This window comes from Gekko japonicus, unplaced genomic scaffold (assembly GCF_001447785.1).
Source record: "Gekko japonicus isolate JY-2015 unplaced genomic scaffold, Gekko_japonicus_V1.1 scaffold1563, whole genome shotgun sequence".
NCBI classification, from domain to species: Eukaryota; Metazoa; Chordata; class Lepidosauria; order Squamata; family Gekkonidae; genus Gekko; species Gekko japonicus.
Genome location: NW_015175405.1, coordinates 224,061 through 241,047, shown reverse-complemented (window position 1 = coordinate 241,047; position 16,987 = coordinate 224,061). Strand labels below are relative to the sequence as shown.

The 16,987-nt window shown below is 45.3% G+C and overlaps 1 pseudogene; it reads right to left on the bottom strand.

Moving 5' to 3' along the window:
* The window catches only part of LOC107122597, a 55,776-nt pseudogene that overhangs the window by 21,616 nt on the left and 17,173 nt on the right, over window positions 1–16,987 (bottom strand).

Here is a 16,987-nt window from a genome sequence, read left to right as displayed (position 1 = left end):
CTGTTATAAAATGATGTACAGGTGGTACATGACGCCCAAGAAAATAGCAAACATGAATCAAAATATGTCTAGTAAATGCTGGAAATGTAAAAAAACATGAAGGGTCTTTTTATCATATGTGGTGGACATGTGAAAAAGCTGTGGACTATTGGACTAAAATACACAGTGAAATGCAAAAAATTTTGAAATGCTCTTTTAAAAAGGCACCTGAAATTTTATTATTAGGACTTAAAATGGAAGAAGTAAATGTATCAAAAAAGACTATGCTTTGGTACTTAATAACAGCAGCAAGAATGGTTTATGCTCAATGCTGGAAACAAGAGAAAGTACCAGAAATAGAAGAGTGGATACGTAAAGTTCTGTTCATGGCAGAAATGGACAAAATTACGAAAAAGCTGAATAATAAAGAAGACCAAGTATTCTTTGAAGAATGGAATGACTTTAAAATGTACTTAGAGAAAAACTGGGATGTGAAACAAAATTTACTATGTTTAGAACAATATTGAACCAAATTGTGTTATCTTGAGTTATACTGAAAGTAAAAAGGGGGAACGCACTGCGGGAAGCCACTGGAGGGGGAAGGGAGGAGGGAATAAGGGTTTTTTTGGTTAAATGAAAAATATGTTAAACATGTTGTTATTTCCGGAAAAAATAAAAGTTTCTAACCAAAAAAAAAAAAATGTTTAGTATCCACAAAAGAAGAAAAACATAATTAATTAGTTTCTCTGGTCTCAAAGCATCCATCTGGAGAAGTTGCCTGCTGCATCTCTTTGTTGAGAAATGGACTAATATCTGTGTTTTGTGGACTGAGACTTACTGACACTCTATAGGAATTGTGCACACACATGCCCTAGGCGCAGGGAAAGCTATTTGCAATCACCTGTTGTGAGAGGGTTACACATAGAGGGTGCTTTGCCTGTGTACTTGCATTTCATGTTAATGAAGCTAGTAGATACACAAAAGCCTGGCCTGAGGGAAAGGAGCACATTCACCCTTGTCAGCAGAAATTGCAGTCCAAAATGACAAGCCATTCCCCCATTGCTGAGAGACTCACTAGCACGCAATCCACGTCTGGATCTACATCTGAATTGCCATTTCCAGGCAGATGTTACGTTGATTGCATGGGAAAGCAGAGATCTATCTGCACATCAAGGAGAATTGTGATGCCTGGACTTCACACCTTCGCAGATGGCTTGTCCTGAGTTAGAGTTTAGTATTTCAAACATTGACCCAACCCTTAAAGGTAGTGCCATCACTACACGCACCAATGAGATAAGGGATGGGACGGACTTACAGATGAGAGGATCTAGGTTGGCAAGGTTGCCATCCACCCCAAAGATTTGGAGTATAAAAAGCAGGGACCATGCACAGAGTCCTTTGCTAGCCACTATCCCCCCCCCTTTCCTGCTTAACTCCTGCCCAGCTTGTTAAACTCCTTTGTCTTTATCTAACTTCTTGGTGTGCGCAGCCAAAGAGGTCCATGCCCTGCCTGCTGGTTCTGGCAGAGTGTGATTAGAAGTACCTTTAGCTATTATTCTTCCCTCAATTTTTCATTGCAACACACAAGACTCCAAGAACAGGCAAGTATTAAACCGTGTACCTACCCACCTCCTAAGTAACTGAACTATTTTTCTATTTCTGTATTCTAAAGGAACTTGACTGCATGTGAGTGTGAATCTGGTGTGTATGTGACTTTGATATTGCTTCAGTAAAAAGACCATTTGTTTTGGAAACATACCAGTCTCGTCTCTTTCATTGCGATATCGGAGTGGACACGACCAGGGTTCCCTCTAAGCTCAGTTAGTATGAGCTAGCTCACAGTTTTTTAGCCTCTTGCTCACACATTTTTGTCTTCGCTCAGGAAGGATGGCTCCAGAGCAAACTAATTTATGCAGTAGCCAGATCACTCGCTCACAACTTTAATGACAGTAGCTCACAAAGTAGAATTTTTGCTCACAAAACTCCACAGCTTAAAGGGAGCATTGGACACGACCTCCGTAAACTTTGGCAAAGAACTCACGTTAAATTTAGTTAGCCATCTGTTGTAAATAAAACGGCTTGGTGTAACATCTTTGCCACTATGTAGCAATACTTTGACTATATCACGTCTTTTCTGGATGGTCATGCATGTTTTCCTGAAGGCAGAGGGGTTCCCATGAAGCACCTAAACACTGACCTGCTGATTGAGGGTCTTCTGCGGAGCCCTGGAGAAAGAGGCCTTCTTCTTGGAGCCAATAGATGATGAGGGTAGGCATGGATCCCCAGCATTGTCCTGGAAACAAAAAGAATTAAGGATAAGAAACTGCCAGTCTCAGACCACTGGCCCATCTTCCCCCGCACAGAGCACTCCAAATGCCTCTGGGACTCCAAGGTCTCAGGGAGAGAGCAGCGTTTCCAGGCCATCCTCTTTGAGATCCTTCTTAGCTAAAGATGCTGAGGATGGATTTGGGGACCTTCTCCATGCAAATCAGGTGCTTCACCCCCAACCTCTGGTCCCTTCCCATAAGCACCATTCATTTCTTGGAATCTGGATTAGAACATTATTCAGGCAACCCAAACCTTCTTCAACAAACAGTACAGCACACAGCAAAAAATAGCAAGGAACAACAAAAAACAACTGTGAGCTGAATGACCCGCAAAAGTATATCCAAAAGCTAGGGTTTCTCAGGGTTTCCCCAACTTTCCTCTGATCTCTCCCACACTCACCTTGCTGCCGAGTTTGAGGAATGGTCCAGTAAAGATTGCATGGCTGAGGTCTGGGTAGAAGATTTTGCATTATCTACGTCCCATCCACATGGAATATATTTTCCCTGCATCTTTCTCTGCAGAGGCTGTTTTAGTTTTTAAATTGGCAACCAAATATCAATATAACGTTATAACAAGCAGTGTGTCAGGTTCCCTAAACTGTCAGCTTTCATTTAAAGAAAAGGAATGATATGCCTTTCCCCTTATATGTCCACAAGGAAAGGAGCTACAGATTATTTTTTTAAATCAGAGTGTCCAAGATGATTGTTCTAATATAAGGATGTCCGATTGCTTATTAGAAGAAATTGCCCTCTACTGATGAGGAAGAAAATGGTTATGGGGGGGTCAGAGATAGAAAAACTGTCCCACCCAAATGATGGCCCATCCAGGCTTTACTTGAGATATTTTCCAAAACTTTGGTTCAAACCAGATCTGGGAAAGAGCCCAGAAAAGCCAACGAAAGTTTGGGACATGTGTGTGTCTGTGTGAGCAGCAGCAGAAGAAAACACTGTGTTGTGTACTACTATGAAACACACCTGTGCTTCATGTGCAAGAACAATATAGGATTTGGATCCTCGGGTAGACCAATCAGAGTGCCCGGATTCTATAGTAGACCTGTGAAGGACTACTCCACTGTAAATAACCTATCACTGGTGTTGGGGTGTGTGTTGGGTGTGGGGTACTGCAGGGATATAAGTGGGGCTCTGACCTCGCTAGTTTTTCGTTTTGCCTACTAAATAAAGCATGAGCTGATCACTACTCAGCGCGTCCGAACTCAGTACTTTACACCCTGCTTCCCAACAGCATTGAACCCCGATCAAATTCATCTGTGTGGAAATAGCCACAGAAGCTTTCCTCTTCACATCCCATCTCCGTTTCACTAAAAGAAATTCACCAGAATAGTCTAATATATATCAAATTAATACACACATAAGTAAATACAAAATAAGACAAGTGAACTCTGACTGTGATACACTTAAGACAACATAAAGTAAAGAGTAGAAATGAGATTAACTACTAATAACTTTTAAATTTATGTAACCAGATAAAGAACACACAGAAAAGTAAGCAAGAAATGATGAATATGGTATTGATGACACTAATACTGTAATAGGGAATAGCAGGGCTCTTTCTGTAGAAAAAGTCCAGCAGGAACGCATTAGCATAATAGGCCACACCCAACAGCAGAAACTCATTAGCATATTAGACCACACCCCATGCCTTTCCTTGGCTTGCCCGGATGTCCTGCGGCTACTGGAAGCCCAGGCAAGCCCCCCTTGAAGGGAAGGGAAAGCAGTTTAAACTGCCTTCCCTTGGCTTGCCTGGCCGCCCTGTGGCTGCGGGGAGCCCGGGCAAGCCAGCCCTTGGACAGGCTGCGGTGGCACAGGGCGATCCTTCTAGGGGGGCCCCTGGCTCGCCCGCCTCCGAGTCACTGGGGGGGGGTGTCACTCTCCAGGCCTTCCCTCTGTAGCCACACATGCAGACAAAGTTTTGGCTGTAGTGGGCGTGGCCAACTCTGAAGCCAGCCGGAACTTCGTTCCTGTGCGTTCCTGCCCCAAAATAGCCCTGGGGAATAGTACTAATTTATTGTTTCAATTTAAGTAATATATTGGCATTTATTCTGATATTAGTATGAGACACTCTGTAAAATGAATTGCTATCTATGTATCTATGTACCTAAGTATTCTAATAAAAACATCAATTTAAAAAAAAAAGAAAGAAAGGATAACATGAGACCAATTTACTGCAAAGAAAACACTTTTATGACTTTGTTAAGGTAAAGGTAAAGGTTTCCCCTGCTCGAAAGCAAGTCAAGTCTGACTCTAGGGTTGCGGTGCTCATCTCCATTTCCAAGGCGAAGAGCCAGCGCTGTCCGAAGACATTTCCGCCACCCACCCCCCTTTCTCCACAGTGGGGACCAAAGCAGCTCACATCATTCTTGTCCCCTACTTTCCACCCACAGAACAACCCTGTGAGGCAGGTTAGCCTATAAGGATGTGACTGGTCCAACATCACCCAGCCGGGCTCCCTCCCCACATCTCCCCCCTTCCCGAGGCCAAGGAAGAGGGACGCAGTCTGGGGGATTTCACAGCCTGCACCTGCTTTCTGTGGTTTTGCTGGGCCTGGGACCACAGTGGCCGCCTGCAGTCTTGCCTCCTCCCCAAAAAAAGCCCAGGGAGGGGAGGGAGATACAGTGGATTTAAAAAGAGATGAAGGGAAGCCTGAAAGGGGGGGGGGATGGGACCACCACCTTGGAGGCTTCTTCCCAGTCCTCCTGATCCTCCCGTAACTGCCGCTGTTTCCACGGCAGCCCCGGAAGACTGAGGCCAGCCAATCAGAAGCTGGGCCCGACAAAGGCCCTGCCCAGATTCTGAGAAGCTTGGCGAGCGCCACGGAAACTATTGGTGGGGGCCATGTTGGGGAGACAATAAACCTCTTGAGCATGTGGTGAATCCGTAATTCTCACCACACCTATAATTCCCAATCTTTCCCTTAGCCCTTCCTCTCTTTTTGGGGAGTATTCCACACACACACACCCCATACCTGACAACAACCAAAGCACCAGCAGTGTCACTGTATTAAGAATGATTGGTTGGAGCTCATATGGTATCCTTGATGGAAAACTTCAAATAAAAGTTTCCAAGACATCACTTCAAGCATTGGGAAAGGTTTTGAGGCATGGCTTTCCAAAATTGGTCTGTGCTCTACAAAGAGGCCCTGCATTACTTACAATACCAGAATTTCCCAGAAGTTTTAAAAAGAAATGACCAGATCACGCCAGGCCTTCCTGTCTTCCGCCGTCCTCTGAAGTTTGCTCAATTTCATGTTCGTTGCATCTATGACACTGTCTAACCATCTCATCCTTTGCCGTCTCCATCTTCTTTGACCTTCAATCTTTCCAGCACCAGGGTCTTCTCCAGTGAGTGCTCCCTTCTCATTTGGTGGCCAAAGTATTTAAGCTTCAGTTTCATTATCTGGCCTTCCAGGGAACAGTCAGGGTTGATTTCTTTTAGGATTGACTGATTTGATCTTCTTGCAGTCCAAGGGACTCTCAAGAGTCTTCTCCAGCACCATAGTTCAAAAGAATCTATTCTTCGGTGCTCGGCCTTCCTTATAGTCCAACTCTCACAGCCATACATGACTACTGGGAATACAATTGCTTTGACCTTGCAGACTTTTGTTGGCAGGGAGATGTCTCTACTTTTTATCATGCTGTTTAGGTTCACCATCACTTTCCTCCCAAGGAGCAGGCATCTTTTAATTTCATGGCTGTTGTCACAGTCTGCGGTGATCTGGGATCCCAGGAACGTGAAGTCTGTCACTACTTCCACGACTTCCCCTTCTATTTGCCAAGGAGTGATGGGGCCGGATGCCATGATCTTAGGGGTTTTTTGGATGTTGAGCTTCAAGCCCACTTTTACCCTCTCCTCTTTTACTCTGAGCAAGAGGCTCTTGAGGTCCTCTTCACTTTCTGCCATTAGAGTGGTATCGTCTGCATATCTGAGGTTGTTGATCTTCTTCACATACAGAGATTAAAAGTTGGGATTCACTGTCAGAGGATGTCATGATGGCTGCAGGAATCAACAGTAAAAGGGGATCAGATAGATCCTTGGAGGATAGGTCCATCAGTGGCTACTAGCCATAGTGGCTGAGGGGAACCTCCCCATTCAGAGGCACTAAAACTCTGAATCACAGAGCCAGGAGGACACAGCAGGCAAAGCCCTTGGCCTCTATGCTCTGTTGATGGTCATCCAGAGGAACTGGTGGCCACTGTGTGAGATGGGATGCTGGACTAGATGGACTATAGGACTGATCCAGCAAGGGTCATGTTCTTATGATAACAGGCACATTGAGCCTAGAAGCAAATGCCTCTTCTACAAGGCGGATCTTCCTTTTGAGCCCGGATGTTCCTCGGGGAATGTTTCTCCACATCTTCTTACTGCAGTGGCCTCCCCCAGGCACCTCTCCCGTGTGTGTGTGTGTGTCTGTTTTAAGGATTTCTTTTAACCAGTTAAGGAAAGTGATAAACCGTTTCTTCTGTAGATTCTCTAACAACACACAAGACAGATATGGAGAAAGAACAATGCCGTCTTGTGAGAAGGCTCACAAAATCCCAACTTTTATGCTTAGGTGGCAGGCGTCCTGGTTTTGCTGCGTTCTTCCTCAAAACATTGCAGCGGGAGGAGTTTCCGGTGCCTGCGAGACTGCGCAGACAGACCAAGAGAGCCTCCGCGTCTTTGCTCCAAAAAAACGCAAAATAAGAACTAATTGAGGACTATAAAGACTAAAACTACTCGCTGATAAGGATGGGGAGGCAAAGAGGAGGGAAAGGAGGGAAAGGAGCCAAGAAAAATAACGAGGAAGCTCAACAAAGTGAGCAAACTATGCAACCATCGGATGAAGACTCCCCCCCCCATTAGAACTCGCCTCCGAAGAGGAGGCAACCAGCCGGCAGAGCAAAAGGAAACGTGAGGACTCAATCACCAAAAAAGATATACAGTCTATGCTGGTAGAAATGAAAAAAGAATTTAAAGATAGTATCACCCCTATCCATCAGAAATTGGATGCTATGAATCTCAGCCTAACAGACTTGAAAGAACGGACGGACCAGGCACTGATACAAAGTGTCAGGAATAAGCAGGACATTCAAAACCTACAGACTTTTGAGACTTGGAGTAAGTCCAAAATTATTCTTTTGGATATAAAGGCACGGGAACGAAAAATTAAATTCAGGGGGATCTCACCAAATTTTTCTACTGAGAAAGACCTCACGGACACTTTGAATGTGTGGCTTCAGGCATTATTGCAACTGCCAGCTGCACCAATTAGCCAAGCTTATCGGCTGAAGCCACTCCAAACAACCTCGCCCACACTCATACCAGACATTCTTGCTGAGCTAACAGACATTAAAGTGAAGAACATCGTTTTAGAAGCCGCAAGAAAAAATAATGGACTTCAATTAGAAGACACTAAAATACAAGTGTTCCAGGACCTGCCATCCGAAATCTTGACAGCACGTCGGAATCTGAAACCAATTACAAAGAGGTTGACAGAAAAACAAATTAGGTATCGTTGGCTACCACTGGGACATTTATATATAAATTATAAAGGCAGAACCTTCAACGTCCATGATATCAAGTCCGGAGAGGAAATGTTAAGTGCTCTAGAACTTTAAGTTTCGGACAAAAAATGTGATGACAACAGGTTTAATTTCAGATAAGCTGATTTAATATTAATATTTTGTTTTAAACATAGTGACATTAAGGTATAATAGGAGCATAGCGGGAAAGGCACTTGGAAGGAACTCCCCTACCACCTCCCAGAGGGTGGGGCCTTAGAGGAAGACCCCCTTTGGAATTTCCAAAGCCCCATATAGAGGTGGCAATCCCCAAGAACTCCGCCACGAAGATTTAAATTTTGTGGCCGCTGATTATTCTTTTTATTTAAGAGTAATTAAAAGGCATAATATATTATAGATAAGATATGAGAGAAATTCTTTGGGATAACAATAACTATCATTTTATTAAGTTTGTATAATTTGAGTTGGAGTTTAAGGAAAGAAAAAATAGTGTGTTAAGCGTGCACTGGCAATGACGGGGGGAAATCATTTAGTTTCTATAACCATTATAACTCAACAGCCATTGCCAGTGATATGATGTACAAGAGGTTGTAACAGATTATACAGCATTATAAAAAGTGTGATTTGTGTTGTAAGCATGTGAAAAGGAAAATAAAAAAATATTTTTTTAAAAAAAAAAACACATTGCAGCGGAATGGATTTGGGAAAGACCAGAGAAAAACCCAGGAGAACCCAGGAGGTGCGTAAGTGCCTCTAGACTGGGAGAACCTCCATTTTTCTTTGCCAGATCGGCTTCACCTGATTAAAAGCTTTATACTACCTAAATTTTTGTTTCTTTTTCCCAGACTCTTCCGATCCACATTCCAGATAAGAAGCTTCAGCCGTGGCAAAAGGGTCTCCTCACCTTCTTATGGGAAGGGGGAAAAATGCAGATTAACACAGATATTTTAACCAAACCAGCCTTTCTTGGGGGGGTCGTACTTTCCTCTTTTACATGCCTATTGACAAGCATCCATTCTCCCTGCAATGATGCAAATACAACAAGAGTCTTTGCCTATTTGGGATCATATGGAGCAAATATATGTAACACCTTATAAGAACATAAGAGACGCCAATGTTGGATCAGGCCAAAGACCCATCCAGTCCAACACTCTGTGTCACACAGTGGCAAGAAATACCAGTGCCATCAGGAGGTCCACCAGTGGGGCCAGGACATTAGAAGCCCTCCCACTGTTGACCCCCCCCCAAGCACCAAGAAGACAGAGCATCACTTGCCCCAGAGCCCCTTTCTATACCTTATGGCTAATAGCCACTGATGGACCTCTGCTCCATAATGCTTATCTAATTCCCTTTTTTTAATATATATATTTACAGTTTTTATTGATTTTGACATATAACAAGTAACATGTAAATCCAGTACAATATGCTAATAGAAAAGCTTTTACAGAATAAAACTTTTTCAAATCCAAGTAGAATACATCCAAATATCAAACAAACTTAACTGCTATGCTTAACAATTCATGTTATCTGAAAGTCTCTTAGTTCTGATGCTTTAGGTTCTATAGGTGAGTATAATCCCAGTATAAACTGAGCTTGTTTAAAAAATTATGAAGAAATATAGTCCATGTTCGATCACCAAAGTTGCAAGAACAATTACAACCATTTCTGCATGTGTTGCCAGGAAGAAGGTAAGTATTCCTCTGAGGCTAAAAACTCTAGAATAGGGGTCCATTTTTCCATTATGGGTCTAAGTATTGGTTTCAGAGCTGTATTATTTATTTTGTTGGTTACAGAATCCATAAGGAATTGATCCCACAAATTTTGATACCACATTGTTACAGTTGGTGGTTGTGGATCTTTCCAGCAAGTGGCAATTGCTGTGCGAGCTGCAAAGATCATAATATCCAAGATCTGTTTATGCTTGTGTGTTTCAATGTGGCCAATGCTTTAAGAATATTGTCAGGGTTCAATGGGATTGCTATACCTGTTATTTTAAGAATGATAGATTTTACGTCAGTCCAAAATTTAGCAATCTTCTTGCATTCCCACCATGAGTGAGCAAATGTGCCTATTTCATCACATTGCTTCCAGCATTTTGGAGAGAGAGTTGGATATATGCGAGATAGACGTTGAGGGGTCAGGTACCACCTTGTTAAAATTTTAAAGTCCTGCATCTCTAGTGGTATAGATGTTGGATAGGGATGTTTGGTCTCCCATACTTCCTTCCAAAAGTTATCATCCAGTTGCGTTTTGCAATCTTTTTGCCATAACTTTTGGTAGGAGGTTACTTTTGACAAATTTGTTGAAATTAGGAGTTGGTAAGTCGCTGAGATCAGCCCCTTATCAGTACGTTCAAAAATGTGAAAAAGAAATTCTAAATCTGTGCGAGGTCTTCCCATCATTTCTTTCATATGTGTTTGTTCTGTGGCATGCTTAAGCTGTAAGTAAAGAAACCAGGGCACTTTACTTCCTAGTTTGTGTTCAATCGCAAATTTGGGTAAAATACCTTTTTTGTTGTTATATCTCCATACCTAGTCATTCTTGCTCTTTTCCAGTTGGTGAGATGAGACTGTGTGATTGCTTCTCTGAACCACAATTGATGAATGAAAGGTAAGTATCTTGAATTTGTTGGGAGTAGAGATTTATGATTTTTTCCCAAAAAGTTAACAAGGTTCGCAAGAGTATGTCTGATCCCTTAAGAGTGCTAAGCCGTCCATGCTTGTAGCTGCCACCACTTCCTGTGGCAGTGAATTCCATGTGTTATGCATTACGGGAAGCTAGCTGGATGTTACCTTCACGTCGACCTAAAACCTAGCGAGAGAACCCCTGCCTACTGGCGATGTTTAAGGTGTGAGACTGTAAATGTGCCTCAAGACTTTGTGGGAAATGGGGAGAAAACTGCTTCCCAACAGCCTCAATCCGTGTGGGAACCCCACTAACCAGGGTGGGGAAACCAACATTGGTAACCAACAGAGTCACTCCAAAGAAGGTATAATATAATTTTATTTGTTTGGGGAGTTTTATGTGCTGCTGTTACAGAGTCCTGCTTGAGGAAGACCCCGCCCCAATGTTCAGTGTAGAAGTTTTAAATCCAGGGGAGCGATGGCCACAGGAACAAACTTTTAAAAGGGGATTAGATAGATTTGTGGAAACCAGACTACTGGCCACAGTGACTGAGGGGAACCCCCACATTCAGAGGCACTAATCCGCTCAGTCTCAGAGCCAGGGGAAGGCCTACGGATGGCAGCCCCCATGTGGGACTTGGGGATCCCCCGGAATTACAGCTCATCTCCAGACTACAGAGATCAGTTCCCCTGGAGAAAATGGAGGCTTTGGAGGGTGGACTCTATGGCACTGCGCCCCACTGAGGTCCTTTGTCGTTTGCTGGCATTCAAAGAAGACAGGACACAGGTTTGTAGAAAGCTGAGCTGACTGAACCAAAGTGTTCTCACTTCTCAGCTGTATTTATTGAAAATCCATCTCCTCCTTTCCCCCCCGTCTCCCGTCCCCTTCATACATTACAGCATCTTGACATGAGACATGAACTAAGGGATGTGTGTGTGTGTGTGCAGGCAGATGTCTGTTATCTCTCTCATCTCTTTGCCAAGGCCAATTGACTGTGTCATTAGGCAGTTACCAGATTCCAACTCATTCTCCTAGTATGTACATACTTTTTAGTTCCCAATCTCCAGCCAGGAGAACAGGAGAGCAGTGAATTCCTATCCGGGCCTGCCACGCAGATATTGGTTCACCACTCCCACAGTCCTTGTCCTCCCAGGCTCCGCCCCCAAATCTCCAAGAGTTTCTCAGCCTGGATCTGGCAACCCTGACCCCCCCATCCCCTGCTGCCATCCACAGGGACTGGTTGGCCACTGCGTGAGACAGGCTGCCGGACTAGATGGACCATTGGTCTGATCCAGCAGGGCTCTTCTTACGGCCTTATGAGTATGTCTTCCATCATGAACTGGACCCATCCTAACCTGGGTAAGTCCCACCGTGGATAAGATGGCTACAAAATCCTCCATTGGCCCGCACAGGGGTGATACGGGCATTTAATCAGTAGTGCCTCCAGCACCAGGCCCGAGGCTACATCTACCTGCTCAGAAAGGGGCACCCACTGGTGGGCTCGGCCGCAGCTAAGCCAGCAGAATGCCTGATCTGTCCGTGGAACCCAGGACAGTCAACAATTGGTCTGTGTGCTCAAAAGTGTGCATTCAGAGCCTCTGAAAATACTAGTGTGCTTTGCGGTCACTTACTTGGGGTTCAATGTGGCCAAGTGCAAGGTGATGCACATTGGAGCCAAAAATCCTAACTATAAATACACGTTGATGGGGTCTGAACTGGCAGAGACAGATCAAGAGAGAGATCTTGGAGTTGTAGTAGATAACTCACTGAAAATGTCGAGACAGTGTGTGACTGCAATAAAGAAGGCCAATGCTATGCTGGGGATTATTAGGAAGGGTATTGTAAACAGATCAGCCAATATCATAATGCCCCTATATAAATCAATGGTGAGACCTCATTTGGAATACTGTGTGCAGTTCTGGGCACCACACCTTAAAAAGGATATTATAGCTTTGGAAAAAGTGCAGAAAAGGGCAACTCAAAAGATAAAAGGGTTGGAACACTTTCCCTATGAGGAACGGTTAAGGCGCTTAGGGCTCTTTAGCTTGGAGAAACGACGACTGAGGGGTGACATGATTGAGGTTTATAAGATTATGCATGGGAAAGAGCAGGTAGAGAAAGAGGTACTTTTCTCCCTTTCTCACAATACAAGAACCCGTGGGCACTCCATGAAATTGCTGAGCGGTCGGGTTAGAACGGATAAAAGGAAGTACTTCTTCACCCAAAGAGTGATTAACACATGGAATTCACTGCCACAGGAAGTGGTGGCGGCTACAAGCATGGACGGCTTCAAAAGGGAATTAGATAAGCATATGGAGCAGAGGTCCATCAGTGGCTATTAGCCACAAGGTATAGATAGGGACTCTGGGGCAAGTGATGCTCTGTCATCTTGGTGCTTGGGGGGGGGGTCAACAGTGGGAGGGCTTCTAATGTCCTGGCCCCACTGGTGGACCTCCTGATGGCACTGGTATTTCTGGCCACTGTGGGATACAGAGTGTTGGACTGGATGGGCCTTTGGCCTGATCCAACATTGGCATCTCTTATGTTCTTATGTACTTTATGTATACCCCAAAGTTCTCCCCAGTGGGAGCTTACATTCTCCTCTCCTTGTGAGGTAGATTAGGCTAAGAGAGAGAGACTGACCCAAGGTCACCCAGCAGGCTTCCACGGCAGAGTAAGGTTTTGAACCTGGGTCTCTTGAATTCGAGTCTGATACTCTAACCAGTCCCCTACACTGGCTCTCCCCCAAATAGATGGATGGAGAGTGATAACCAATCATAAGAACATAAGAGACGCTAATGTTGAATCAGGCCAAAGGCCCACCCAGTCCAACACTCTGTCACACAGTGGCCAAAAATACCAGGTGCCATCAGGAGGTCCACCAGTGGGGCCAGGACATTAGAAGCCCTCCCACTGTTGGCACCCCCAAGCACCAAGAAGACAGAGCATCACTTGCCCCAGAGCCCCTATCTATACCTTGTGGCTAATAGCCACTGATGGACCTCTGCTCCGTATGCTTATCTAATTCCCTCTTGAAGCCGTCCATGCTTGTAGCCATCCCCTTCCTCCTCCCCAGCCTCCAGTCCAAGGCTGATGGTGGAGCTCCTACCCAGGCGGAGTGAACGCGGTCAGATAAACCCCATCTTTTTCAATCCAGCAGGGTCTCAGTCAAGCAAGCCATATCAACTTTCCCCTCCCCCTGTCACACCTGACAAGAGCACAGAGACTTATTCCTCATTGATCCGGCATTATGCCCTGCCAATGGGGGGAACTGAGGAGAGACCCATGGGGCCTGCCTCTTCCGGATATTGCCCCCCCTCAACATATTTGTACCCTGCCTTCCCTCTTGGCTGAAGGCAGCTCACAGATACTAAAATCAAACAAGTAGAGGTTAAAACTAAATTTTTATTTATTTCATTAGATTTCTTGACCACCCTTCCCCACTTACGCAGGTCTCAGGGCAGTTTACAACAACAAAATAAAACACCCAAGTACCTCCCTCGCCCATGGGGCAGACATGATGTGGATCACTGCCCTATTTCCTGGGCCATCTCTGGCACGTCTCCTGCTTTCTCCCATGGCAACTCCCAACTGTGCTACTTTTGAGGAAGCTCACCCAACATCCTGCCCCAACTGCACGCCAAACTGAGAACAGTGGAGTGCCTGACGTCATGCCAACCTGGCATCCGGAGGTAGCCTCGACACCCCTGGAGAGGGCCAGCCAGAGCAGCCTGCCGGGCAATGCCCTCCATACAGCAGAATTTGCCTCCAGCCCTGTGGGGTGACACAGCAGGGAAGTCCACCCCCTACGCGGAAGGCATCACTGGCACACCCACACCCCGTGGGGTCAGGTGAGAGAGGAAATCCCACCACATGCAGTGGCCTGAAGGCTCAGCAGCGAGCTGGGGAAGGCAGGGCAGCCGTTAAAAAGAAGTGGAGGGAGAGGATGGAGGCCGGCATAGCCCAGTTGCACCTGACTGGCAGTTGTTCCTGCCAATCAAGTTAGGAGGGTGTAGCGTAGCGACCCTCTGGAGGGTAGGAAGAGGCAGTCATGCCCGAGAGCAGTATCCCTCCTGAGGGCCAGGGGTTCAGGCCTGGGAGGAGAGGTTAGCCCTCCTGCCAACTAACTGGCTACAGTGGAGGGTAGAAGAAAGAAAAGGGGGAAGGACCTGGGGTGCAGCTACCCCCTCCCCTCTCTAGACTGAGGCCTGTTGAGGTCTCCGAGAGGGACTCCGGAGAGTAGGTTGCTCCTGCCTAACCCTGATGGTGTGGAAGACACTCACAGTAAGCTTACCAGATTGCCAGCTACAGGTGACCATCTCCCACCCCCAGCTGTAGCCCCCCGTTGCTGGACTTGACTCAGCAGGAGCAAAAATGGGGTTGGGGGGTTGGGAGGTGGCATCACTTCTAGTTCTGTCTGGGAAGGATGAAGCCACAACCCTCAGTTTCCAAGACCTGAGCCAGGCTGTTCATGATATTGACATCATGGAGATCATTCATTCATTCATACACAGGGTCACTGTAAGTCAGTACGGATTGACTGCACATAACATAGCCGCGCAGGCCCTGTTAGCCTGGGGCCTAATGTTCATACATCTTCCCACTCAAATAAATCATAACCTGTATTTATTGATGTGGACATAAGATTTTCCAGACATCAGAAAACAGGCTCAACGTTGTTACCAAACGACAATCAATGAAAACCAAATAGAAGCATCCGAACATATTAAAGCAACAGGAAGAAGATATCCATTTGCTGGAGTGTTTGGAGCTTGCAGGAAACAGTATTTATATCTGCATGGGTCTGTTGATGGGAAATGAGGGCACTCTGACGGAAGCTCTTTACACACTCTGAGCACTGGTATGGTTTCTCTTCTGTATGGATTCTTTGATGGGAAGTGGGGAAGAAACTCCTTCCACACTCTGAGCATTGATATGGTTTCTCTCCTGTATGGATTCTTCGATGGTAAGTGAGGTGTGCACGGTTAGTGAAGTGCTTTCCACACTCTGGGCACTGATATAGTTTATCTCCTGTATGGATTCTTTGATGGGAAGTGAGGGAGCCACTCTCACGGAAACTCTTTCCACACTCTGAGCACTGATATGGTTTCTCTCCTGTATGGATTCTTTGATGCGAAGTGAGGTCGCAACTCTGACGGAAACTCTTTCCACACTCTGAGCACTGATATGGTTTCTCTGCTGTATGGATTTTTTTATGGCGAGTGAGGTCGCAACTCTGACGGAAACTCTTTCCACACTCTGAGCACTGATATGGTTTCTCTCCTGTATGGATTTTTTTATGGCGAGTGAGGGAGCTACTCTCACGGAAACTCTTTCCACACTCTGAGCACTGATATGGTTTCTCTCCTGTATGGATTCTTTGATGGGAAGTGAGGGAGCTACACTTATGAAAACTCTTTCCACACTCTGAGCACTGATATGGTCTCTCTCCTCTATGGATTTTTTTATGGGAACTGAGCGAGCCACTCTGACAGAAACTTTCCCCACACTCTGAGCATTGATTTTCTCCTGTATGGATTCTTTGATGGGAAGTGAGGTCACAACTCCGATGGAAACTCTTTCCACACTCTGAGCACTGATATGGTTTCTCTCCGGAATGGATTCTTTGATGAGAAGTGAGAGCAGAACTCAAACGGAAACTCTTTCCGCACTCTGAGCACTGATATGGTTTCTCTCTGGAATGGATTCTTTGATGGGAAGTGAGGTCACAACTCCGACGGAAACTCTTAACACACTCTGAGCACTCATATGGCTTCTCCCCGGAATGGATTCTTTGATGGGAAGTGAGGTCACAACCCCAACGGAAACTCTTTCCACACTCTGAGCACTGATATGGTTTCTCTCCTGTATGGATTTTTTTATGGCGAGTGAGGGAGCTACTCTCACGGAAACTCTTTCCACACGCTGAGCACTGATATGGTTGCTCTCTTGAATGGATTCTTTGATGAGAACTGAGGGCAACACTGCCATGGAAACTCTTTCCATACTCTGCGCACAGAATCTTGTTCTCCCAAACATCTCCTGAAGGAATAAAAGGAGCAGAATGAAGTGATGGGAAGAAAGCTCCGAAAAAAAATATTCCGGAGGTTAGGAAAGGCACAAATAGGCATAGAAAAAAGCCTGCATGGTTAACAAACAAAGTAATCGGTGCTGTAAAAGGTAAAAAGGATTCCTTTAAGCGGTGGAAAGCTAGTCACAATGAGGCTGATCAAACGGAACATAGGCTATGGCAAATAAAATGCAAGTCTGTGGTCAGGCAGGCAAAAAGGGAATATGAAGAGCAAATAGCGAAAAACGACCCAATAAAACTTTCTTCAAATACATTAGAAGCAGGAAACCAGCCAGGGAGGCAGTGGGGCCCTTGGATGACCAAGGGGTAAAAGGAGTACTGAAGGATGATAGGGAAATAACTGAGAAGCTAAAAGCATTTTTTGCCTCTTGTCTTCACTGTGGAAGATGAGAAGTGCTTGCCCACTCCAGAACCACTGATTTCGGGAGGGGTGTTGAAAGACCTGA